At 39.1% G+C, this 27,959-nt stretch overlaps 1 protein-coding gene across 8 annotated transcripts in view; it reads left to right on the top strand.

Annotated features, from left to right (window-relative positions):
• Positions 1-333: 333 nt before the first annotated feature.
• LOC141434748 (uncharacterized) overlaps positions 334-27,959 on the top strand; it is a 201,254-nt gene continuing 173,628 nt past the window's right edge. For all 8 annotated transcript variants that reach the window (XM_074097288.1, XM_074097371.1, XM_074097583.1 and 5 more), the window contains exon 1: positions 334-544. The gene's annotated coding sequence lies outside the window, so the exon portion shown is untranslated. The remainder of the gene's footprint in view (positions 545-27,959) is intronic.

Genomic DNA, 27,959 nt, shown 5'->3' with positions numbered 1-27,959 from the left:
CCGGGCGGACCTTGCACAAGGTCCTACCACCTGCAAAATATCACCTTTCAAACAAATAAAGGTACAACATCAAAGTTAGTTCTTAGAAAAGTGGTAACATACAGTTTTTAATATCGGTTAAAACAGTTAGAAACTAAGCTTGCGATATAAAACGTTTCACTGAATTCTTCTTCACTATAGAAGAAAATGTTTTTTTTACCATGGCAACATATAGTAGAAAAAAAGAAATGACGGCGGATGTTCGTCGTCCGTCGCTTCGTTGTCGTTGATCGTTCGTTTTGTCGTGTTGATTCGTCGATTCTCGATTGTAAGCGCCAGCCAGCGAGCGAGGTGAAGTAGTCTGTGAAGCAAGCAATGCAATGGCCGATGGGCTGATGTGATGTCTTGAACGGTCGGTAGCTCAAATCGAGAGCAAAGCGCGCTGTAAACATAATACCTATAATTCCTAATTTGAACTGTGCAGTGTGAATTCGTTTCCGGACAGTGTATTCGTAATCAACTTACATTTTTGTGAAGTGTTCCTTGTGAAACTTTAAACTTGCTGGTAAGTTACTTACGTATTTTTTTCATCTTTGCTACATTCATGAGATTTTACTGAGCGTCTCACACGAATTCGTTAAACTGTATTATTCGGAGTGAAGAATTAGCCTCAAAATTGCATAGACTGGCGTTGTTTACCCACTCTATCTGGTTACTAGGATCATTTTGAACAAGTCATACACAGTGTATCACAAATATATTAGGCATAAAACGATTTTAAAAAGTCAACTGATGACTTGCTAAAGTACACCTATTCTTTTGTTATTAAAATGTTTGACTAATACTCAAAATACATGACCAAACTGATCATGCAAGTTGTTAGGTCATTCATTATTTTGTCTGTTCAAAGAAATTTCAATTAAGCACCTATGACTAAAACTAGATCCAATGAGATTGTTTGTTCCTAAGTTTATAAGGTTGATTTTTTGCTCACAAATGTGTCTTTTTGTTGTAAATATGCAGTGACTCAAAACTAATTATTTCACCATTTATGTAGTTTATTGAACTTATTTTTAGTACCATAGCTGTTATTATAATAATATGAAAAATTTAACCCTAGCAATTTAAAAATAACAAGTTTTTTTTATTTATTGACACTTCTTTTTATTTAAATCATCCAGTTATGATTGATTTACCAACTGACAAAATAAAAAAAAGGTTATCAAAGTTTTTTTTTTAATTTTTGATGAGGCTTTGAGCACTCCAGGTGATCATGTCAGCCTCATGGGTGCTTGCTCTGTTCCCTACACGGGACAGGCCAAAGAAGTTGTATATGCAAATGGCTTTGCCAGATGTCTGTTGTTAGAGCCAACAATTGATCAGAGGCCATATTGTCTAATGTGTGGATGCTTGCTATCGCATTAGTTATACTTATCTGTCTAACGGTGTAAGATGGTGACAGAAAGAGATGGTGAAAGCGATGGCAAGAGCCCGCGCGTTACACAATAAGGCCTCTGATCATTTTGTATTTTTTATTTCAACTCCAAATTTGTTACTTTTACGGGTATCCCGTGAAAACCATATCGAAAATACTAACTGAAACATGGATCTCTTGTCTGGGTGAGCGGTTAGTTCCGAAAGAATGTGACGTCTCTCGATGAGAGCGAAACATAGATGTTGCTAGTGCTGCTGCTTAAGTAGCGTAATAGAGAAAAAAGCAACCTGAGATATGTGTGCATAGGAGGAATTTGTGTCTAGAGTCCTGTCCAGCGGTGGTGTAGGGGTTATATGGATTGCGCTGGTCTCTTTTTCTGGTTTTTCTGTGCATCCATGTCTCAGTGTGTATTTTCAAAACAACAACTTTATTTTGTTGGTGCAGCTTCGCTTTGTTAAAGAACTGAGTATGCATGCAGTATGCATTTAAGTTGGATGTTACGGAAATTGTGATTCAAACATAATTGACCATTTGATAATTGTGGTCAATTTAATCTAATTCTAACCAAAATAAACAATATTATAACTGTGGGATGTAAAACTTTTTACATATTTCTACAGGCCCAGCTGAGAATACTGTTTTAAATTTTGGAAATTATTTTAGTGAACTTAGACCAGCATTGAATATCTGCCACAACACAGCATGCAAAAATATTTGCCAAATCCTACCGGCCCATAAATTTGAGTTGTAGCAGATATTTATGTATGCTTTCTTGTGTCAGATATTGGTGCTGGTGACTGTACAACCAGCTGTTATTTTTACAATTGATTTATACTTTATACAGTAAGTAATTACTTACAACAATATAAATTATGTGCAATATATATTAAGAGTGCAGTCAGCGGTATGGGCAATTTTTGATTTTTTTTTTAGTTTTTCTTTTACAAATATACAATTTCACTCGTAAATGTGATGAAAAACATTGTATGTCGCACGGGCGGTACTAGAATTACGAACATCGACTCATTAAAGCCCTCAGTCTTAGACTTCGGGCTTCTAATAGACTCTCGTTCGTAATTCCTTATTTACCGCCCTTAAGACACAATGTACTATTGCTTTGTTAATAATTTTACTTACCAATGCATTGCATTGTCTGGTAATAGTAAAGTTAGTAATAGTTTTCGTAATTGTGTAATTGTATGTATGATATAAATGTATTAGTGGTTGCAATTGCCAGTTACCTCAGAATTGGGTTTGCATTATTCATCGGCAACCATGCAATTTCTGTGATATGTATTTTTATTTATTTATTTTTATTCGACTGGATGGCAAAGGAGCAATTGGATCATCTGATGGTAAGAGATTACCACCGCCCATAGACACCTGCAAGACCAGGGGGATTGCAGATGCGTTGCCAACCTAGAGGCCTAAGATGGGATACCTCAAGTGCCAGTAATTTGACCGGCTGTCTTACTCTCGATGCCGAAACACAACAGTGTAAGCACTGCGCTTTGTTGCGATTTGTATGTTGAGTGGGTGAAATTCTGTGCCGCTGAGTATACAAGCAAACATATTCATATCTTAGCTAATATTGTTGGTGCAAATTTTTATATTTGGCGATATTTTGATTCCAAAAAAATTAGTTTTTAGTAAAAAAAATCATTTTTTTGCTGACTGTACTTTTTGTTGACTGTACTTGTATTGTCACCCAAACTACATTTGCATACAAAGTTTCAAGTCGATGCCATTAACCGTTGAAGAGTTCCGTCCTGTGGAGACGATCCTAGCCGAACTACCAGGATGTATGTCACTAGCAGATTATTCTATTGTCATTCAATTTACATAAGTATACCAAGTTTCATGTCAATCCAACTAACTACTTGAGGTTGGTCGAATTTAACTTGCCAGATTTCATTACAGACAGACAGATAGACAACGGGACAGGTGAAACTAAATAAAGGCTTGTGGCCGACTCATCACGTCTGCCGTCGGCCTATGTTCTCATCAAAATCGATATTACATTAACAGGAGGTTCTGGTTATGAAAATGGAAAAAAATATCAAGGTTCTCCTACTAACGGTTTGTCACTTGCTTATTACCAACTGACAAACCATTAGTTAATCCGTAGATAGTTGTTCGGTTAGTAATAAAAAAAGTTATATTACTAACCAACAAACCGGGTGAACAGAGTGGTTTGTCGGTTGGTAATACATCTGCATGTCGGCAAGTCGCCGGGTTCAGAGTAACCTAGAACGACTCGGGCGCCTCCAGATGAGCTAGGCTAGGTCACACCATATGTTCTGCGCTGAGTCAGCTCTGACGTCACGCCTCGCGCAATCGCAAATAAACCGCGCGATAAATTATGTTTAATTGTTACCACGGTACGCCTACCCGCGCCCGTACGCTATCTATCAGTGTTGTTTGTTTTAATTGTGTAAGGTTTTATTCTTAAATGTTAAAACAATATTGATAGCTAGAGTTTACCCGAGGCTTCGCACGTTTAAAGTATTCGATCTGGTAGTAGCAATTGAAATTCCGGGATTTTGCAAAATTCCCCTGCGTATTCCCAAAATTTATGTCGTGGTCTTCATTGAGGTTGTTTTACTTTCCAAAGTGTAATTACACTAAACCCAGCGGTTGAAATTTCAATATTTTATCCCGTGGAATATCGGGATAAAATTAGCCTATGTGTTATTCCAGACGTGCAGCTACCAACATACCAAATTTGATGACTAAGCGTAGGGGTTGTTATTTCGTACCAAATTTCATCCAAAACCGTCCAGCTGTTTCAGCGTGAAGGAGTAGCAAACATACGAGTACTCACTCACTCACTCACTCACTCACTCATTCACAAACTTTCGCATTTATAATATTAGTAGGATTCGATGCGAACTTCCCCTACGCCGTATTGATGGGTAGATGCTGAGGTTGACTGAAGTAACCTGACGAATACTGACGTTTCTGAGAAAAAGAAAATGTTGAAAATAGCCTGAATGGCTCCGAGAAAAGTATGGTACGGCCGTGCCTTTGTTTTTGTTTTGCTCGACTTGGCGGGGCACTGCGTGCCCCCCAGATACAATGGCAATTATTCATTACAACTTTAGCGATATTTTCATATTTTGTTCGACTGGAAACCTTCATTTGAAGCTATCATTTGCTCCACCGAGAATTACAGAAGCTAATAGTATTGTACTTAGTATGTAACATGGATACGTACGTACCGGCTCGGGTGGCTATATGAACGCCTCGGGTAAAATGGCCCGTTTTATGCTCTTGTTGTACAATCTACTATTGTCAGGTATGTATTCGATAGCTGCTCTTGATTCTGTGGTAGTATGCTTCAATAAATGGGGCCTTATTAAGGGTTAAATAATACGAAAACTATAGCTTAAAATCTGAGGTCGGCTTTAGAGTTGTTTACACTGGTCCGTGGCCATCGCGCGAGTCGCCGCGCTTCTAGGGTTGTCATGTGGAAAAATTACGTGTCCTGATTAAAATCCTGACATTAACCTGGCTGTAGCTTGAACAACGAATGGCGCAGCGCTGATTGATATCTCTTTAGCTGTAATTTATTCTATTTTAAATTTTATTACAAGAAATATTATTCCTTTTGTTGATTATACTAGTTACATTTATTATTTCAATGAACTAAAACAATTTCTTTACTCACCCGCCCCGCGAGCTTATGATAGCTAAGTTTATGCTAAATATGCGTGTTCACAAGGGCGTACTTAGCTTCTGGCCTAGGGGGGGGCAAGTCAGATTTTTAGGTCAGATCGCCCGCGCTTGTTTTGTCATACACACTACAAAAAGACACCTACATGAAACACAGATATATGTAGTGTGTAGGGCAAACACCCGCAAGGGATCCTGCTTCATAGGTAAACGGGGCATAATATATTGTAGGACATACAATTTTCAGGGGGGGGTTTTCTGCGTACGCCCATGCGTGTTCATGCAGTTCCTCCACACTACACACAAGTGTCTTATAAGGTCGCGTACATCGCGACATCCGTAACGCCTGATTCAATAAATTATTTATTATTTTAATCATTGAAACTGTGTAAACTTTGTAATAAATGTACGTGAGGACTAGTGTTGCCAGGTCCGATTTTTTTTAAATTTGTGCATAAGGCATACAAATCGGGATGTAGGGTTGTAGATTGGGATAAACAAAAAACATTTACAACTTAACACTTTATTGCACAAAAATATCATGATCGCGGACATCGCGGAGCGGTCTCGCTCGCACGTCTCTGATTTCTCTTTTTCATCATTCTCTAGAATTAAAACCAAAGGCATAAAAATCAATTCTATACCAACCTTTAGCGCTAGTGATGTGATACGTGCTATTTTGAATGATTTGTCGCATTCGATATAGTGATGTGATGCTGATGCGTAAAATATACATATTTCTTATTTTCTAATGATACTGATATTTCATTTTATTGATTTATCGGGATATTTAGCTTCCCGATTAGGTACAAGTCGGGACGCGGCCTCAGACCCCTGAAAATCGGGATGTCCCGCTAGGAAGACATAATACTATATTTAATTACCACAACAACACAACTACAACTTACAACAACAACTTACAACTTTACAATAACAATTTTACAATTGTATGTCTTTTCTTGTTTATAGTTTAAGTTACTTGACGAAACTTGTTGTGGATTGGTAGTACCTTTTTGTAATTCGTTTATTCCTTTATTTAATTACTGAGTTTTTATTTCATGAGTTCTCTTCTAAAAACCCTAACACTTGCCACGCCTGGCAAGTCTGGCAAAGGGTCAAAATCCTTATATGTCAGGACAAATCCTGACGTACGGCAACCCTGTTTGCACCGGACCGCGGCCATCGCGCGAGACACCGCGCCGCGTCCATGTTTTTGTCACTGCTAATTCGAGATGGCGTGACGGTAACCACACGATTGCATTTTTTGTCTCTTTTTGCGTGTAATAGCTGTCACAAGACACGGGTCGGATGATTGGAGGGATCATGGTAGAGGTTAGTTCAACTTTTTGTGGAGTTGAGATTGCCTGAATATAATAGTGTTCTATGGAGTTTATGTTAATGGGATGGGTTGAGTTCGAAACGCGTCAGTGTAATGGTGGTGGTGATAGATGGGTTTGTGTGATTTGTGTGTGTTCTTACAGTGTGGAGGTGGAGGAACTGCATGAACACGCATATTTTGCATAGGCTTAGCTATCGTAAGGTCGCGGGTGAGCAAGGAAATTCTTTTAGTTCATTAATGGGATGCCTTTAAACGAGAAATCCATACTAATGTTATAAATGCGAAAGTGTGTGTTTGTGTGTATGTTTGTCCGTCTTTCACGTCGAAACGGCGCGACGGATCGACGTGATTTTTGGCATAGAGATAGTTTATGGGCCAGAGTGTGATATGGCTACTTTTTATCCCGAAAAAATGCACAGTTCCCGAGGGAACAGCGCGCGTTAACCGAATTGCATGCGGGCGAAGCCGCGGGCAAAAGCTAGTGCTTGTATATATCTTACTAATATTATAAATGTGAAAGTTTGTGAAGATGTTTGGATGTTTAGATGTTTGTTACTCAATCACGTCTAAACCGCTGAACAGATTTAGAAGAAATTCGGTATACAGATAGTTTGAGTCCCGGGGAAGGACATAGGATAGATTTTATCCCAAAAATTGCAGAGTTCCCGCGGGATAGCGATAAACTAGCTAGATAGCTAGTATTTTTATAATATACAATCAGAAACTCGGAAACGGCTCCAACGATTTTGATGAAATTTGGTATGTGGGGGTTTTCGGGGATGACAAGTCGATCTAACATGGTCTTATTTCTTGGATAGGAAAAACGCTTATTTGGGCCGATCAACTTTTTTTACCCACACTAATCTGTCTGCGACATTTTTCAAACAATTGCAGATTTTTGTAAGTAAACATGTTTTCTGTAATTTAATAGATGGTAATTGAAAATACAAACTGAAATGCACAGAAAAAACAGAAATCGGTTGTTGACCAAGAAAATGGTTGTTGACCATCAGTGGTGTAGCGGTATAGCACGCGGTACGGATTACCGAGGACCTGGGTTCGATTCCAGTGATGGTCTTATTTCTCTGTTTTTCTGTGCATCTATATTTCAGTTTTGTATTTTGAATTTCGGTTTTACGGGATGACCATAAAAGTAAAAAATTTGGAATTGAAATAAAAATACAAAAGATTCCAAAAAACCAATCTTAATAGATGGTGTACACGAATACATGCCATCCTACGTAAGTTCAACCTATTAAACGTGAAATAACTTGTTGGAAGTGCGATTTTTTTTGGTAACGCCAGAGACAATTTTGGTAACGCAGGAGACGCTCCAAGTGTCGGTGAAATAGTTGATTGGCCCATTTATCGAGTTGTAGCCCGAGCAAGGCTCGGTCGCCCAGGTACTTTAATACTCTCCTGGCGCTCAGTTACTTCCAAGTGGGATTCTGAACGGTAGATAAAGTTTCAACGTCTCTACTATTCTATGCCGTGCGTTGAGTAGGCAGCAGGGCTAGTGCTTCAATGAGGGCTATCGTTTTTTGTCTCACTAGATGGCGCACTGTTGCGTGAGGTTTTAAGTATTTAAGAGGTTTGAAAGTCTGTTATTACGGGCGTGAAAACAAAGTTTAGATTAAATCATATTTAATACACCTTAAAACCGTACCATATAAATATCGAGCATGCCACAGCGTTGCATAGTCCCCGTTTTGTTCGGAAAAAAGGGAGGACAAAAGTTTCCGAAAGACAAAACTGTCTCAAAACACAGACATTCATTGCTCCGGAACGCATATTTGCCATAATTAATTTCAGATATTGCAAAATATTCACAAAATTATTCTATTTATAAATAAACCCGCGTAGCTCACTCAAAAACTATGAGATTTGACATTTCGGAGACCTCACGCTACACTAGCGCCTCTAGTGGTGAATTCATACGCGATAGCCCTCATTGGCAACTGCCTACCCTAGAATCGACCCAGTGCAGTGTATTCGTATAGTAATTTAGATAAAAACGCAAGTACAGCCAATAAAAAATACAGTCAGCAACAAAAGCTTGTATTAAAAATAACATTTTTGACAAAAACTTATTTATACAACAAAGATGCAGATGTTCACGCTTCATTAAGCCGGACTCCTTAAGAAATCTTTAAGAAACTGCAATTAGAGACAAATGGAAGTTTTTTTTTTAGTTTCTCGTAATAAGCCACTTAGTCTAAAGACGGCAATTTCACGAATCGTTTTTTTTCCTCGTCTGAAAGCACAAGGTCGAATGCATAAGGCCAGCCAGTGAATAAGGCGGTTTGAGTTGAAACGCTGCAGATTTGTTATTCAACAGAAAAACTTCATAAAGTAAAACGTCGGGGTATACTTTTATATTTTTTGTAGGGTTGGAAATTAACGAGATTATTGGAGAGTTATCCGATATTCAACAACATAACGTTTGTAATAGAAAACACTGATAGTATTGTAACTTATAGGTATAAAAAGTAATCCGTATTTTCCTTTGTCACACCATAACTTTAGAACGACTCTGGATAAACCCCTGGGTTTTCATAGAAACTTGAAATTTGATATGAAGGAGCTCTATGACTATTTCTGTATTTCTCGAAAAGATGTCCATTTTCAGTTGTCCACTTATAAAAAACTATGTATATTTCCTGACGCTATTTCAAGACAAAAAATAAGTAATATTGTGTTTAAATATATATAACACCTTTTGGTAAATGTGATAAAAAGTCATATAATCTTTGTTGTTGGTTCGAATTACGATTTGTTCCTCACGAGATTTCGTGACGTTTTCCTGACGTCAAGAAAATTTGGATGTTTTATGCAGTTTTATGTTTTTAAAAAATACTCTTTTATCAGAACCAACCTCAGCTAAGTCTGAACAACTTTTTTTTCTGTCTTATAATAATATAAGGCCTTGACATCGTTTATGGATGATTTAAGTAGCATCACAGTGACATTTGCGCTCCCTACTCAAAAGACCGATTCGGGATAGGACCCCCGGTCACACACGCGACTATATAGTGTACTCGCCCCTGGACGGGGTTTGTTGGTGGGGGTTCTGTCTATCGTATGTGATATCGCACGTGCTTATTAATATCACCGGCAATCTTACTCTCCTCGCTGCACTGCCGCTCGGTGGCAGGACAATCAACATGGTTTCAAATCGAACAGAGATCCGAGCATCTCCTTACAAGGCCGACGCGGAAAACCATCGGCGAGCGGCGACTCCGCGTACAGTGAAATGTGGTTTCCTGGGAAATTGCGATCGTCGCATTTCCACTTTCACTATGACCGGTCTGCGGTCCGTTCGTACGGATTTATAGATCGATGCGATTCAGTAACCGTATGCGCGGATGTATATTCTGCCCTCCTAAGCCAAAAGGCGCTACCTCGAAAAAATAAAAACCAGCCAAGAGCGTGTCGGACACGCCCAAAATAGGGATCCGTTGCCATTACGAAAAATATAAGTAATATTTTTCTAAGGATTTCGTATTTTATACGGAATCTTCCAAGTTTAGGTTTATTTTATACCTTAGGCTGCTATTTAAGAGTAAACCTACTAATAGTTCTCAAGAAAACTTAGCCGTTATAGTTTTCCTTGTAAGTTTGATATACTTACTACCATCCTGAATTTTTCAAATTTTTTAATTGCTGGATTTTAATGAAACTTTGCACTTTAAAGTTGAATATTTCGCAAAAAAATCAATGACTCGAAAAATCGTCCTAGCAAACCCCGAATGGTTTTTAAAGACTCATCCAACGATGTTCCACACAATAGGGTTGGATGAGAGAAAAAAAACACCCCCACTTTACGTCTATGGGAGGTAACCTAAATTTTTATTTCTTTTATTGTACCATTTTATCGGCATAGTTTACATTCGTGCAAAATAACGGCTATTTCTAGCATTAATAGTCCCTGAGCAAAGCCGCGGACGGACGGACAGACAGACATGGCGAAACTATGGTTCCGTTTTTGCCATTTTGGCTCCGGAACCCTAAAACACACTTTTGAGTTATGTGATGCAGAATGTCTTAAGCTACACAATAGTATTAATAATTCAAGTGGTTTTTTTCAAAAGGTGCCTTTTGGCTCAGGAGGGCAGTATTACAAGCATACCAAAACAAACCAAACCGCTCCAGTAGCAAGACACTGCGGTGCTCGATCGATCTTGTGTACTCGTTTGGATTATGATCCCGCAATGTATCGGCACTGGCACGATTTTACTGGAACAATGTGAACAGGGCATAATTTGTCCTGTCTGCTGGGTCAAATCTGCTAGTTTATTTTAGCCCATTTCCGGTGGTCGGATCGACTTCAAATTTGGCAAACATAATGTACGGTAGATGACAATGGAAGTATGTTTTCTAAGTCGCTGTCATGCGTGGCCGTGAGGATCAGCAGTGAACCTCCACTTTCTTGGGAAAATAGTGTACTAGGTGGTTTCCCTTTGTCTCTCGACCCTCAGTGATGCGTCTGGAGTTCGTAGTTGGTCTGTCTTTTTTTTATGAAACCCACAGAGAGAGCGACACGGACGGCGAGTATAGTCAGCGGAAACTTGTATTAAAAAGAAAATAAACAAAAAAGCCTACTATAACAATAATTAATAGACTCCAAAGTGGGACATTTCATTCCATGTTGATGTTTAGTGTCCGCTGCTTAGAGATAAGCCAAACCCGTTTATAACGACATCATTTATAACAACATATCGGATGGAATAACCAACAAAGAAGTCACAACACGATCTCATTTATCAAAATAACAGTGGTTATAACGATGAACCGTCTTTACTGACCGAATATTGGTGTCCCTTCGGTGTCGTTCTATTTTGATTGACTGTATACCAGTGGCAAAGCGTCCATAGAACTCTATACCCATCGGCTTGTCCATTATTTACAAAATGGAACAACAAGGCATACAGAATTTATATAGCTTTTGCGCGCGGCTCCGCCCGCGTGGTATTAGGTTATCGCGCGCTGTTCCCTCGGGAACTGTGCATTTTTCCGGGATAAAAAGTAGCCTATGTTACTCTCGGGCCCATAAACTATCTCTATGCCAAAAATCACGTCGATCCGTCGCTCCGTTACGGCGTGAAAGATGGACAAACACACACACTTTCGCATTTATAATATTAGTATGGATGGCTGATTCTATACGAATTAAATATTTTATACTAGCTTATGCCCGCGACTACGTCTGCGCGGAGCTAGGTTATCGCGCGGTGGCGCCCTCTACCGGAATAAAAGGTATCCTATGTTGATCCTTGGGGTTCAAACTACCTATATACCAAATTTCATCAAAATCGGTTGAGTGGTTTCGACGTAAAAGCGTAACAGACAGACAGATAGAGTTACTTTCGCATTTATAATATTAAGTAGGGATATGGATTTAGCGATCTTTGCTTTGGATTTACCACGGAAATATCTGACGCCACGCCACTACTGTATACGCAAAGTATGGTATATGGTATACGACTATTAATGGTCTTTACAGCAATTTGTCAGTGTGGGATGCGCAAAAGCTCCCACGACACGTCAACAACCGATGAGTGGCGCAACTGACATCTGCAACTTGACGTTTGGTCTAAGATCCGAACTTGAAAAAATCTGCACCGGTCTGATAATGAATTTCGTATTAGAAAATATATTAGAAATGGGTGTGCTAAAAAAAATCCTGGACAGGATATATTTATATAATTATTTTTTAATTGATTTTCATAATTTTTTGTTGCATCTTCGAGATAATAAGAAAATTTTATATTGACTTAAAGTATAAAATCTATAGAACTTAAGGAGACGTGGGGTTTTTGGAGGAACTACTGGGTTGCCAGGTATAAACTTAAACAGTTATGTCAATGTCAGTTACTTTCACTTGATTAGATGGACTCTGTTTTGCAATACTTACTAAGTCAACTCACTGTCATTTTGCAATCAACTGTTAATTTTTTTTTCTAAGGTTTGACATTGTATTGCAGAATTAATCAGAGTTAACACATTATTGCAAAACAGCGTCCAGATAATAGAACAAATTGTATATCAATCAACGTAAGTTTTATTGTTGATATATGGGTTGTCTGCATTTAATTAAAAATTAATAAAAAATATTTAAAAAAATAGCCTGTCCAGGATTTTTTAGCCAAACCATTTCTAATATACCAAATTTATTATATAATACATTTCATGCTATTGTCAGACCGGTGCAGATTTTTTCAAGTTTGGATCTTCTACTAGTTACTTGATGAGTCAACCAGCCTGCACTGTGTCTACTGAAGATACACAGTGATTTGGTGGGCGGGGCGGGGTCACATCAGAATTAATCCCACGGAAGAAGGGGTTGGAAGTGAAGTGCTAAATTCGAACTTTGTTACATGCCGTCTCGCTGTCGCTCATGTTATTCAATAGTCAAAGTCATAGTCAAATTCAAAATATCTTTATTAAATTTAGGCTATAACAAGCACTTATGAATGTCAAAAAAAATTTACCACCGGTTCGGAAAAACCTCTGTTGAGAAGAATCCGGCAAGAAACTCAACGATGTATATATTTTTTTAAACAGATTTACAATATTATTAAATGATATACATCACAAGTATTTTACACAACTTTATTTTAAACACAGTAGGCTCGCTATTTGAAGGGATCGCTAATGCGGATCGTAATTATTTCAATATATCCCTGTCCATGATATAATCATTAACTTTATAATACGCCTTAGATATAAATGTCTTCGAGAGAGAGGAACTCGATTTTCGATCAGCGGGCGCTGGGGCGGGTATCATTGCACAACTGGTGGACGATCTCCGCAGAATGGTTACAAGGCAGCACATCAGCCGCGCCGCTCTGCTCGCTTGTGCCCTGCTGAAAGAGAGAAAGAGAGATTAATTTGTTCCATCAGTACCACCAGAACACCACCTTACAATAATAGGACTAAGGGGCTGTTTCACCATCCATTAATTAGTGTTAACTGGCGGTTAGATGTGATGCCGTCTCTATTTGTTTTGTTCGGATGGACGGAGACGGCATCGCATTTAACCGTCCGTTAACGCTAATCAATGGATGATGAAACAGCCCCTAAAACACTGAAACTAACAATAAAACCGAGTTTTTTTTTTAATATCACGGGACAATTCACACCAATTGACCTAGTCCCAAAGTAAGCTTAGCAAAGCTTGTGTTATGGGTACTAAGCAACGGATAAATATAATTATATAGATAGATACATACTTAAATACATATTAACACCCAAGACCCGAGAACAAACATTCGTATTTTTCATGCAAATATCTGCCCCGACACGGGAATCGAACCCGGGACCTCAAGCTTCGTAGTCAGGTTCTCTAACCACTAGGCCATCTGGTCGTTACGGGGTGTCACGCCAGCCAGGTCACCAAAAAGGGCCTTCAGTCCATATGCGTTACAGAATAGATAGATAATAGCACAAATGTTTATTGCTTATACTTTACGGTGAAGGCTTACACTTTATTGCTTTACGGTGAAGGAAAACATCGTGAGGAAACCTGCACAACCTGCGAAGCAATGCAATGGTGTGTGTGTGAAGTTCCCAATCCGCTCTGGGCCCGCGTGGGAACTACGGCCCAAGCCCTCTCATTCTGATAGGAGGCCTGTGCACAGCAGTGGGACGTACAGGTGTAGGCTGGGATGATTCCGGATTTATTTTGATGCTATTAGTGGAAATTATAATAGGCCAGCCATTAGAAATTGTTCTGTACTCAGTACTACTTTTATCCTGCGCTGTTAGGTTGTGGGTTTAACAGTAATGTTATGACTCAGCTCAGTGACCCACGTGACCATTATAGCCGTTTTATCGCACGCAATTAAATGAGTTAATTAATTTTATTGCCGTATTTGGTTTTACTGATACGAAATATATATCGGTGGCGTCACTTAGTTTATATACATGAAAGCTTTTGCCCGCGGCTGTTGCGCGCGATTTTTCCGGGATAATGAGTAGCCTATTTCACTCTCTGGCCCATAAACTATCACTATGCCAAAAATCGCGTCGATCCGTTGTTCAGTTTCGACATGAAAGACGGACAAACATACAAACACACTTTCGCATTTATAATATTATTATGGAACCTATAGATGGGTTAAGCTTTCAATGGTCTGGGGGCCTACCACGCTCTCTTAATACGATTCAGTTTAGGCTCTAAACTGAACTGCATCGCTATTTCGTACCACGACGTTACTTTTGCGATTCAGTTCACGGCAGCACGGTTCAGCGACAGCGATACAGACATTTTCATTCACACACTTCAAGCGGTGTTCGTACCATGACGCTTAACTTGAGTGGGAATTGAATCGCTTCAGTGTCAATTTAGCGATTCAGTATAAGTTACTCATTCTGTCAATTCTTTTGGAATTTTAAGTTTTACTTGGATTTTTTTTAAATTTCAAGAACTTTTAAACTTTTATTACTTTTCATAGGTACTCACGACATTGTGCTTCTTAACTCCTCATTAATAAAACTAATTTTTCAGTGAGAAAAGAGACTCGTGGATTAGTGCCAGCGTAAGATTTTATTTGTAATGAACACAACGATTGCTTAGAACACGGAAAGACATAGAGTTATGGTTTTCCAAAATAAAGAGGTTTTAGTATACAATATTTGGTTTGCATATAGCGGCATCCCTTTCGCGACTTAGCGTTTCAGTTTCAGACCAGAGACAATATCGGTCTTTCATTCACTTGTAAACCATTGAGATTCAGCTCTAAGAAATAAACGTCGTGGTACCAATTTCGACGATTCAGTTTAGGTGCCTAAATGGAACTGCTCTGCGTTTGGATCGTTTATGAAAAGGTCATGGTAGGCCCCTGGTATTAAAGTATTGATTAATGGTATTTTTATAAATTAGATTTGACTGAAAGCTTAAAGAAAACCATTTCGCGATAAAAGTTGATGCATTTGGAAATAGGTAGGTATGGAATTAGTTAGTTAGTTAGTTAGAACTGGATGAGACTGGCCGAGGATCGTGCTCAGTGGCGTGCAACTGGAGAGGCCTATGTCCAGCAGTGGACTAAGATAGGCCGATGATGATGATGGAATTAGTTTTCATATAGATTATTTTATATTTTTATTTGTAAACACGGTAAACACTTAAAGCAACGGCGCCCCCCCCCCTGAAAGACAGTAATAAAATTGACTGTTGGAGAAACTAAGTTTATTTTTATTTCAAACATCATCATAATATATTTCAATAAAGGGTAACAAATATAGGTAAGAATCATCTTGCCAACGCACGAAAATACAAACTGAAACAAACAACAACAAATAAGTAACAAATTTGGAGTTAAAACATACAAAAAGACTGCAAAAACCAATCTTAATCATCGTGCCAGTCTTCGCGAAGCCCCACCATCGAATCCCCACTTTGAGAAACCCTGATTTATATGATTGCTGTGGTGACGTATTGCATAATTTTGGGTAATTGAGCGTGTAAGATTATTAAAAAAAAAAACTGAATGCCTGCTAATTATTACTTTGTACCGATTATATAGTTAATTAATCCATTACAATACAATAGCGATTAGCTAATAGATTGCCAAATTAGTGTGTTCGTTTTTGTTGCAAAATATTTACCCGGTCGATAATAATGCAAGTGGATAATGTCGTCATGTGACTTGCGTGATAAAAAAACGATTACACATTTTCCGGATTATACTTTTCTGTATTCAGATTAGTTTTCATCATATCAGCCATAGGACGTCCGTCCGTCCGTCTAACGTCTACGTTTGAAATTTACGACGACCTTTACGGTGAAGGAAAAAATCGCGAGGAAACCTGCACACGCCGGCGAAGCTATTCAGTGGTGTGCAGTGTTGTCATATACATTTTGGGCAAAACGGTAGAACAGGATACAAATGGAATATGAAATTGAAAATACATAGGTAGATCTACCACTCAAAGTTAGTTCATTTTTAATGATTAAAAATGCGCATAAAATGTTTAAACTTTTTTTTTGTTCCTTCACTATGATTTCGGTATGTACTTAGTTAATAGTAGTATCAATTTGTTAACAGTGCACTCTACATTATTATTTTTATTGACAATTAAGAATAATAAAATAAAACATTATACATATTTATTAACTATCCAGTTGTCGTTCGGTACGGTTGTCTTAATAATGGAAAATACTAAGTGCGCTGTCGATTCGGTCACCATCATGGAAACTGCGCTCCAGTCTCCGTCTGTAATACCGCCTACTCCAGAGGAACGCGGGCACGTTCCCTCTATTCGCTACGAGCCTGACCCTGACCTCATGCCCAGTGTTCCTGATCGTCCGCCCGGACTCATCGATGTTCAAGTGCCTGCCGCATCGGCTTCTGTCAAGCCTGTTCCGCTCCAGACCAACGATGTACGTCGCGTTTCCGTCAACTCTAGCAGCGGGCCTCCGTCCTTTCTCTCCCTGGAAGAGTGCTCTCTGCTCCGTGACCATTACGATCAGTTCCGGGACTACAGTGGCGCCGTGCAAATGTTTATCAAAGGTTACTATCCTGCTTACACTCACCCGGCGATTGTAATGTGCAAAGATTGCGTGCGCGGTTTCTGTGTTAATTATACATCATTTCTTATTATTGAATACGTGTTTCCACATGATATTTACAATTCATATCGCGACAGTTTTTATTGTGCCATGTGCTCCAAACCATTGTTCGTTTTGTGTAGTGCTACATAAATAAAAATACTAAATTTTGGTTAGTATTTCTTTATTTACAACCCCTATATTCCCTATATATTGTTAATATTTTTCTACACAGTGTTGTGGCTTCCGAATTACTTATATTGTCTAATATTCTATGTAACGCGCTCCATAATTCTGCTTCGCTGTTTGCCTGAAATTCTATTATCGGGTCATATGTGTAATAAAGCATCTGTACTGTATATTCCGATGGTCTAATTTCTTTTTCCCACAATTTTATTTCACCCATTTTCTATATATTGATACATATAAAGATAATTGTATTTCGTACACGGCGGCTACGCCGTACAAAATACGCGTTCTTGCATCTACATAGGCACGACGACGTCTGTACACGCGTCTATGTGTGCGTAAGATACACAGGGCTAACTATCGCAAAATCCTAACAAGTGCTACCAATGACTTAGATGACTTAGGTATGGCTTAGATAGTGCAAATCAATGTAATCGTTAATCTTAACTATTAATTTAAACCTAATTAAAATGTGTCTGTCTGTGTATTTATTTAAGCATTATTATTTTCAATTAAAATAGATATACGACTACAAACTTAAACGAATTATTCGGTAGGTAGTTATTTCATGTATTAATCGCGATACTTTCAGATATCATTATTTATTTAGAAAAAGGAAGTAGGTAGGGTACCGTTACCATTTCGCAAAATTATTGCTGCCGAACTTAGTGCCGTGCGGCCGACATAGGTACATCGCGTCGCGCACCCGACTGCTTTCCTGCGGTTTTCCTGCAATCTGCGCTTGAGGGGTGGGGTAACTCGAACCGGTGCGGGGCGTAGCTTGGCCATTCTGTACGTTTACGTTAGTACTGTTATATATATATTCTGTGCCTGTAGCGCACGTGCAATTCTGTCGGAGGTGGATACGGTAGTTTCGCTGGGGTTTCTGCCGGTCCTATCAGTTGCACCTGTGGCGGTGTTCCCGAAATTACTTTGGTTGCCGTCGGCGGTTACTCTTGCTGAGTCACCGGCATTGGTGAATGACTCGTTTTAAGGTAGGCGTCCACTTATCCGCATCGTACGCTTCGGACGTATCGGATTTGTTGCTTTGTATAGAAATGTGCGATGCTTACGATGCGGACAGGTGGACGCACTTATATGAGTTTCTTAACAAAGAATACTACGATCCGTTGCGTGCGATGCGTCCGATGCGTACGACACCGACAAGTGGACGTTTACCTTTAAGAGAAGTTTCCCTGCCGGCCGCGCGGCCGCGTTAGGTATTCGTTTGGGATATAATATATATAGATAATATAATAACTGATGGTAAAAAAAGTATTTCATTTTCAATGACAACATAATATTACATAATTTTAAACGTCAATCATATTATACACGTCGACAACCCTAGGTCGCTGACGTGTGTCATTTCACGTCATTGCACCAAGAATGCTGGAAAAAGTACGATCACCGTTGATAACAAAGAGTAAATACTATGTCCTATGTCGGATCATTTTGATATTGGAACGTCCTTGTGACGTCCGGTTGTATATGTCCGTTTTATCCGAAAGTAAATTGATTTTGTTAATGCCTGTGATAAGATACGCTGGCTTTAGCTTCTCGAGTGAGTACAAAGTCTAGACGGAGGTGGTTAATGCCTTAACGATTAGTTATTTCTGTCCGCGTATAATTCGTCTATCTCTATCCCGCGGGAACTGTCCACTTTTCCGGGATTAAAACTATCATATGTCATTCCAAACTATACGCTCAATCATACTTGCGCAATGTGCGTTAAGAAAGAATTTTCACACAATTGGTGTAAAATTTGATCAAAAATATCTGAACGCGCGCACGTTAATAATAGAGTCGATTTTAGATATTTTTGATCAAAATTTTGCTCACAACTTTATGAACTCGACTGTACAGTGTACCTGAGAGTTGCTAGGGGGCTACTACGAAATTCGAAAATCGAAGTTCGTATCGTACCGTCCCTCTCACTCTCGTATTTAATAATATAAGCATCAGCGGCAAGATAAGATGTTAGAATTTTGCACTTTGTAGTGTAGGGGTCTGCAACCAAAGACTTAACTAATTCATCCTCCTAACAAAAAATAAAATAAAAAAAAACTGCGCTTCCACTGTGTTGGCAGAATCTGTCTTAATTTTTCATTTGGTTTGGTGTGAGATCAAGTATAAAAAAGGCCGTCCGCCGGTCTAGACCAGAGAACGGCCAGGGTCAACGACCCGCGGCCTGCCCGCGCGATTTGCCGTGTATCGACAAATTGCTCGCCTCATTGCGATGCCCCGGCGCGGACGCAGCGTCCGCTGAACCAATGGGCATTAACGCAATCGGATTGTGGCATTAAAATGTGGATCACCTGAATCCATGCTAATAATACATTGTGTCTTAAGGGCTGTAAATAAGGAATTACGAACGAGAGTCTATTAGAAGCCCGAAGTCGAAGACGGGCTTTAATGAGTCGATGTTCGTAATTCCAGTACCGCCCGTGCGACGTACAATGTTTATAATCACATTTGTGAGTGAAATTGTATATTTGTATTGTAACAGAAAAACTAATATTTTTACATAAATTGCCTATACCGCTGGCTGCGCTCTTGGCGCTCTTTGCGCAGGTCGTGCAGCAGCAGCAGCAGTACGCGCAATGACTCATTTACCGACCTTGGGTTTCATGACAAGAACAAAAGATTTTGGGTTTTATTTGGGGGTTTGCAACCAAGGTAGCACGTTACGACACTGTTTACGAGCAAATTTATTTTAAAAATTAAGAAAAAATGAAGATATGATTAAGATTTTCATAACAAGCCCTTTTATTTGATATGTATGTAACACAGCAAGTTTGTATTTATTTAATTTTCTTAAATTTTGGGGATAAATTACACCAATTATTGACCCAATTGATTTAGTGGTTTCTGAGCAAATTGTCTGTAGCCGGGGCAGACGGGCAACCAGAAAGACAGTGATCCTATACGGGATCTGTTTTTTTCTTACACAACCCTAAAAAAGCGTCGATAGTTCTGTTTGACCGCGACGTTTCTGATTTCGCTTTGACAGTGGGGAGAACCCTAGTTTAGCGGCAAAAGTATTCAAAGCATCTCATGTTTCTAGCAGTCCTTGCTCGCATTCATCCCGTACGACCTGGGGGCCTACCATGATCTTTTCATAAACGATCCAAACGCAGAGCAGTTCAATTTAGGCATCTAAACTGAATCGTCGAAATTAGTACCACGACGTTTATTTCTTAGAGCTGAGTCTCAATGGTTTACAAGTGAATGAAAGACCGATATTGTCTCTGGTCTGAAACTGAAACGCTAAGTCGCGAAAGGGATGCCGCTATATGCAAACCAAATATTGTATACTAAAACCTCTTTATTTTGGAAAACCATAAATCTATGTCATTCCATGTTCTTAGCAACCGTTGTGTTGATTACAAATAAAATGTTTACGCTGTCACTAATCCACAAGTCTCTTTTCTTACTGAAAAATTAGTTTTGTGAATGAGGAGTTAAGAAGCACAATGTCGTGAGTACGTATGAAAAGTTATAAAACTTGAATATAAGTTTAAAAGTTCTTTAAATTCATTAGTTGAAAAAAAGCGATCCAAAAGAATTAACAGAATGAGTAACTTATACTGAATCGCTAAATTTGACACTGAAGCGATTCAATTCCCACTCAAATTAAGCGTCATGGTACGAAAACCGCTTGAAGTGAGTGAATGAAAATGTCTGTATCGCTGTCGCTGAACCGTGCTTGAACTGAATCGCAAAAGTAACGTCGTGGTACGAAACAGCGATGCAATTCAGTTTATAGCCTAAACTGAATCGTATTAAGAGAGCGTGGTAGGCCCCCTTCGCTTAAATCTGCGAGTACATCGTGTACAAGCGAGGCTGCCGTGTCGCCGGGCCGTTTTAATTATTTACAATTGATACAAATTGGGCTGACCGATGACCGCTGCTGACGGAACGGTTCGGCTTCGTTACCGTTGATATTATTTGGTGCGTTTTTATCTACCAAATTCCTGGAATCCGCTATCGTTCACTAGTGATTAAACGGCCTTTGGTCTCCGCGAGCTGCGGGGTTGAATTGGAGTTTCAGATTGGTAGGAAATTGGAGAGCAAGCGGCGTTGAGGTGTAGCACTGTTTTGACGACCGGATTGCCAAGTGGTTGGAGTACCTGACTACGAAGCTTGAGGTCCCGGGTTCGATTCCCGGCCGGGGCAGATATTTGTGTGAATAACACGAATGTTTGTTCTCGGGTCTTGGATGTTTAATATGTATGTGTATGCGTTTTGTGGGTGATTTGGGCCGTCGACTGAGGCAAAGAGGGGAGGACCCTCGCTCCGAGTCATTTCTGGTGCACAGGCTGTCCATAGCTATCCAACGTGGAAATGCCGTGAGCGTTAAGGGCACCTTTGTGGCGGGAATGGCGAGGGGCGAGTTATTTGACTAGGTTATAATTTTCTACTGTAATTGAAAATAATTTAGGCTAAACTGAATAAAGATTCTGTATATATGTATTTATCTATATAAGTATGTTTATCCGTTGCCTAATATCCATAGTAGGTGCAAGCTTTGCTTAGTGTGGGACTAGGTCAATTGGTGTCAAGTGTCCATGATATTTTTTTATTTTTTTATTTATAAATAAGAACTTATCCGACAAAAGACGATGACAAAACATTACCCACTGCAACTACTGTTCAAGAGGGTATCTCAAATTTGATAAATATTGCCGTCGCATTTCCCCGAACGCGCCTGCACTGACGTAATAGGTAAATCAATACGGTGATAATCCGCTCACTAATGCGGTCACACTGATTTCCTCATGTTCACAGTTTAACTCGTCATAAATTACCGCAGAATTCATTGAATACTAGAACATTACCATCATATAGGCACTTGTCCCACCGCCGACGATGAGCGAGAAGCGAGTAGAGCGAGTAACTAGAAACGAGTGGGCGAGCAGCGAGAAGCGAGTGTAGTTTTGTCGCTCGGCTGTAAGCGAGTGTTCGCGTGCGACGGGCGATTACTCGCTCCACTCGACTCGCTCGTGCGGGGCGGCCGCCAACCTGACATCGCTGAGCGAGTATCTATAGCTCAGCGAGTTTTATAGCTCTTGTCGCTGCGACAAAAGATGTAAGAGCGAGTTCTCGCCGACAGTGTGAACAGCCAGCGATCAACTATTAATATATGTGTCTCTTTTACTCACACAGGATCTTATATCTTTTGTTCGTTTCTTGAGCGAGAAAATAGTCGATAGCCAATCGTTTCCTCGCTGGCGGTGAGACAAGTGCCATAAGCTAGGAGTACCTAAAACATAGACATCTATGTACCAGACTGCATGTTTCTTTTAAAACGGCGCACAAAAACAGTTCACAGCGCGCTTTTGTGAACAGTTCACTATAGTCTGTTGACGTCCGTGACAGGGGTTGTGTCAAAGTAATATTGATGATTGATGCGCCGCACGTTTGTTCCAAACAGCCAGTCTAGTGCCGTAAGGTACATAGATGTCGATGACCTAAAAGCATAACCGAGTTGCCCCGGAGTAAATTTAGATTTAAATCATTACAATGGCTTAAGGATATAGCATTACATTCAATTATAGAATCCCACTAACATTGTAAATGCGAAACTTTGTTTTGTTTGTTATCTCATCATTTAGAATTCGATGAAATTCGGTACACAGATAATGTCGAGTCCCGGGGAAGGACATAGGATAGTCTTTATCCCGGAAAATTGCATAGTTCCCGCGCGGGATAGCGATAAACAATAAAAATGCTAACAAATTTACCCTCTGTCACATTGACTGTAAAACTTAATTTAATTTATTAATAAACAATTTAAATATTGTATCCTAGGTTTAAAAAATAATAATGTACATATTTAATTCGTTTCAGCTACTAAAAATCAGAATTATATTTTTTTAAAGTGAATAATTTGTAGATATTCACTCCGAAAGTTTAAAAAAAATGTGTCCCCCCCACTAACTTTTGAACCGCACTTCTAAAAAACATGAAAAAAAACACGGAAGTTAGGCTCAACAAAAACTTTGTAGAAAAATTATTTTCAACTTAATCGGTTGATCACTTTAAGTTTTTGTAAAAAATGATTTCTAAGGCAAAGTTAAGGCAAGTTCGGGAACTACGGTTGACCGGTTTTTCACAGTTACGGATCACAGCGAAGCAAGCACTGAATCAATCGCATATTTTACCAAAGATGTCGTCGACGTATACAAACATAAGGCCTTCCCAGAGCCAGAGTCCAACAAACGAGTCACCTTGACAGAACGGTACAACCGGTTGGCGTCGCATGACAGATGCACAAAGAACTAGTTTGGAACTGACCCGCGCGACCCTAATCCACATCGCCTAAACTAAATGAAGCAATCCTAATATTAAAAATGCGAAAGTTTGTGTTGGTCGCTATTCCAAGCTCAGCCGCTAAGGGGTTGGAATTTGGTATGCACAGCTTGATCTCTAGAATAAGTACGCTATTGTGTAACCCGATATTCCCAACGGATCATCATCATCATCCAGCCTATATACGTCCACTGCAGGGCACAGGCCTCCCCTCAGAATGAGAGGGCTTGGGCAGTAGTTCCCACGCGGGCCCGGTGCGGATTGGGTACTTCACACACACCATTGAATTGCTTCGCAGGTTTGTGCAGGTTTCCTCACGATGTTTTCCTTCACCGTAAAGCTCGTGGTAAATTTCAAATGTAATGAATTTCCGCACATGAATTTCGAAAAATTCAGAGGTGCGAGCCGGGGTTTGAACCCACGATCCTCTGCTTGAGAGGCCATAGGTCAAACCACTCGGCCACCACGGCTTAAGGCTACGAAATAAACTACCCTAACGTCATATAGTGACCATATCAATATCACTCTTATGTTTCAAATAAACAGATTGACTTGGCCATCGCATGAAAACACAATATATCTCACAAGTAATAATATTATATTAAATTAGATTGTTTAGTGAACTTTAGTGCGATTGCCAAGATATAGGATTACAGTCATTTATGCAGTTGGTGTAGATACACCAGAATCAGGTTCTAGATAGAAAACTGGACCGAAATTGTAAAATATTACAATACAATACAATAACTCTTTATTGCACACCAGCGCCGTAAGCAGTATAGAAAACATAGGTATATACATAGAGATTAGAGATTTTCTAAAGTAAGCAATAAATAGGCGGCATTATCGCTTCAGAGTGATGTCTTCCAGGCAACCCGTACAATGGAAAGAAGCAAGGAATAAATTTTAGCAGGTGGCAATATTTTAGTTTTTCCTTGATTTATACACTAAATACTAGTTGTTTTCTAAATTTGAAGCTTCTGTGTCTGCTGCCAACATCGAAAGGATATTAAGACCATTTAAAAGGTACAGTGATTGGACAAACTATATGAGGAAGCGGCCGGCCAAGGAAGTGATTCCAAGGGCGCACGCGCCGAGACCAATCCTGTTAAGTGTTTATATTGATGTTTTTGTTTGTTGACGAAATCTTTTTTTTTGTTAATTTATTTTGACGTGTGACAGTAAGGGTCTCCCCAAACCTAGCGACGAGGGATTGGCTTTAGCGGCTTTAGCCGTTCAAAAAACGTTTAATGTCCACGCAATTCAAACAAATTTTCAATACCAATTTGTGCAGTCAAGTGGAAAAATAAGTAACTATTCGAACCACTCAAAAATATGTTACTACAGCCAACAACCCGTAAACGACCGGACTGTGGTAATTTGGCGGTAAAGAAAACTCATTCATTTTTTTAAATTAATTGATGCTACTTATAAATCTGATATTTTTTTCTGTTAATTAGAATGGTTATTCCTAGCGTTTTTAGACGACCAGATGGCCTAGTGGTTAGAGAACCTGACTACGAAGCTTGAGGTCCCGGGTTCGATTCCCGTGTCGGGGCAGATATTTGTATGAAAAATACGAATGTTTGTTCTCGGGTCTTGGGTGTTCACTATGAATTTTAGTATGTATCTATCTATATAATTATATTTATCCTTTGCTTAGTACCCATAACACAAGCTTTGTTAAGCTTACTTTGGGACTAGGTCAATTGGTGTGAATTGTCGCGTGATATTTATTTTTTGATTTATTTGTTATTCCTATTGATATAAGAAGTTACAACATTTTAAAAATTTTCAGACATTCCCCATTATTGTAGATCTTAAAGTAAAGATGCCAGCAAGCACATGATACCCTGCCAGGGCACTGTAATTTTCTTACATTCTAAATTGTTTATTAAATTTAAATTCCTTGATACATTATTTGAACTGGGTAAATGAAAATCCATTCTGAAGAATAATTAGAAAAAAATATATAAATTAAAGTTTCATTATTAACAAAATGTCAGCGTTTAAGATTGCAAAAAGTATAATCCATACTATCCATACTATCCATACTATCCATACTAATATTATAAATGCGAAAGTAACTCTGTCTGTCTGTCTGTCTGTCTGTCTGTCTGTTACGCTTTCACGCCTAAACCGCTGAACCGATTTGGATGAAATTTGGTACAGAGATAGAATAGGCCTTGGGAAAGAACATAGGCTACCTTTTATCGCGAAAAAAGGTTTTAATAGGTTGAAATAGGGGATGAAACTTAATATGATGGAAGTTCGTCGCCGTCGAAGATAAAAACTATGAAATTGGCATTTAGGCACTCAATCCATACTTCCATACTATATAATATTATAAATGCGAAAGTAGCTCTGTCTGTCTGTCTGTCTGTTACGCTTTCACGCCTAAACCGCTGAACCGATTTGGATGAATTTGGTACAGAGATAGAATAGGCCTTGGGAAAGAACATAGGCTACCTTTTATTGCGAAAAAAAGGTTTTAAGGGGTTGAAAAGGGGATGAAACTTAATATGGTGGAAGTTCGTCGCCGTCGAAGAAAACTATGAAAATTGGCATTTAGGCACTCAATAAGAAATATATCGATATTTTGTTTGAGCTTTTTTAAATATCGACCTGTGAGGGGATGAAATAGGGGCGGAAAGTTTATATGGAAGGTCGTCATTATCGAAGATAAATCGATGAATCTTTATTAAACTAGCCATTTGGGCACGTGATAAGAGGTAAATAGATGTTTGTTCACGCGTTTTTAAAATTCTCCCTGTGAGGGGGTGAAATAGCTTAAGGGATGAAATTTTATATGGAAGTTCGTCATCGTCGATGATAAATCGATGGTTCTTTGTGAAACTTGGCATTTGGACATTATAATAAAATAAATAGATATTTGTTCAAGCGTTTTTGAAATTTTTACCGGCGAGGGGATGTTAGCAGAGGAGATGATGCAGTGTTAGCAGTGCCCTTTAAACTCATAGCAAAATGTACGCAATGTGGGGTTATTATAGATGGCTTATTGAGACATAGACAGTCAGACATGAAAAATTATGATTTTCAGATTTTAGCTTTTGATTGCCTTGACTTAGAAGTTTGAATTTCACAGCTTTCGGGACTATTGACCATAGTTTAGGGTTTTAATCTCAATTCGATACCGATACAATAAATGATTGATTGATTGATTGATACTCCGTGCGTTTACGAGATAGAGGATCTTGACAGAAAGACAGACGGACGGACAGCAAAGTGATCCTAAAGGGTTCCATTTTTTCTTTTCAGCTACGGAACACGAAAAAACATTTTTTCCGGCGCTTTTAAAATTTCGAGCTATTTACCTACTTGAAAATATGGGGATGAAAGTTCTTAAGGAATTACAAACAAATTTACTATAAGTGTGTTAATCGGAAATATGTGTAGCTATGCTTAGTAAAAATGCCGTTTTAATTATAATCCTACCCTCCTAACTTACAATAAAGGACGTTAGGTGTCAAGAGTTCACTATGAAGGATAATAATTAGTCCTTTTTTGGTAGGGTAAAATCCACGTCGTATTGCTAAAATGTGGCCACCCGCAAAATATTTATGTTTTACCAAAGAATATGGATGTATGGATGATGAAAGAACAAAAAAAGAGTTTATATTTATAGCAATGTATAAAAATAGGTTATTTTCAGTAAACTGTGGAAGTTTCTATGTGCTATTATTGGCAGAATAGGTATCCTAAATAAATTAAATACTTCCCAAAGTTATTATTCCACGCGGACGAAGTCGCGGGCAAAAGCTAGTTCACAATATATCTATTTAGTGCTAAATTCATTTTCCTTATAGCTTATCTAGTGTCCGCCTGTTTGTGGAAGTGTTCTTCCGCTGTTCCGGCACAGAATCGACCCGTTCCTGATATGTATCCGCTATCGCAATCCCTACGCACCTTTCCTGGTGCGTTTCCCGTTTCGCCAATAGCGATGCGTTTCAACAGTTCCGTGTTCGATTTGTGATTTCACTTTCGTATAAAATAGTATGAGCTCAAGCCTTAAGCTAAATGAGAATATAACGAAGATGTTTTGTGTTTATTAATCTTACAAAATAATTAATTAATCGTAGTACACGAGATACGTGTTTCAGGAGACTTTTTTTTTTTATTTGACTGGATGGCAAACGAGCAAGTGGGTCTCCTGATAGTAAGAGATCACCACCGCCCATAGACATCTGCAACACCAGGGGGATTGCAGATGCGTTGCCACCTAGAGGCCTAAGATGGGATACCTCAAGTGCCAGTAATTTCACCGGCTGTCTTACTCTCCACGCCGAAACACAACAGTGCAAGCACTGCTGCTTCACGGCAGGATTAGCGACCAAGATGGTGGTAGCAATCCGGGTGGACCTTGCACAAGGTCCTACCACCTGCAAAACTCCGCTCGTTCTCATTAGAAATACAGTCGCTTCCATTAAAATCTGCCATAGCGTAAGAGTACGTGC

This window comes from Choristoneura fumiferana, chromosome Z (assembly GCF_025370935.1).
Source record: "Choristoneura fumiferana chromosome Z, NRCan_CFum_1, whole genome shotgun sequence".
NCBI lineage: Eukaryota > Metazoa > Arthropoda > Insecta > Lepidoptera > Tortricidae > Choristoneura > Choristoneura fumiferana.
Note: the sequence above shows the minus strand (reverse complement) of the source record. Positions and strands in the feature narration are given on the sequence as shown.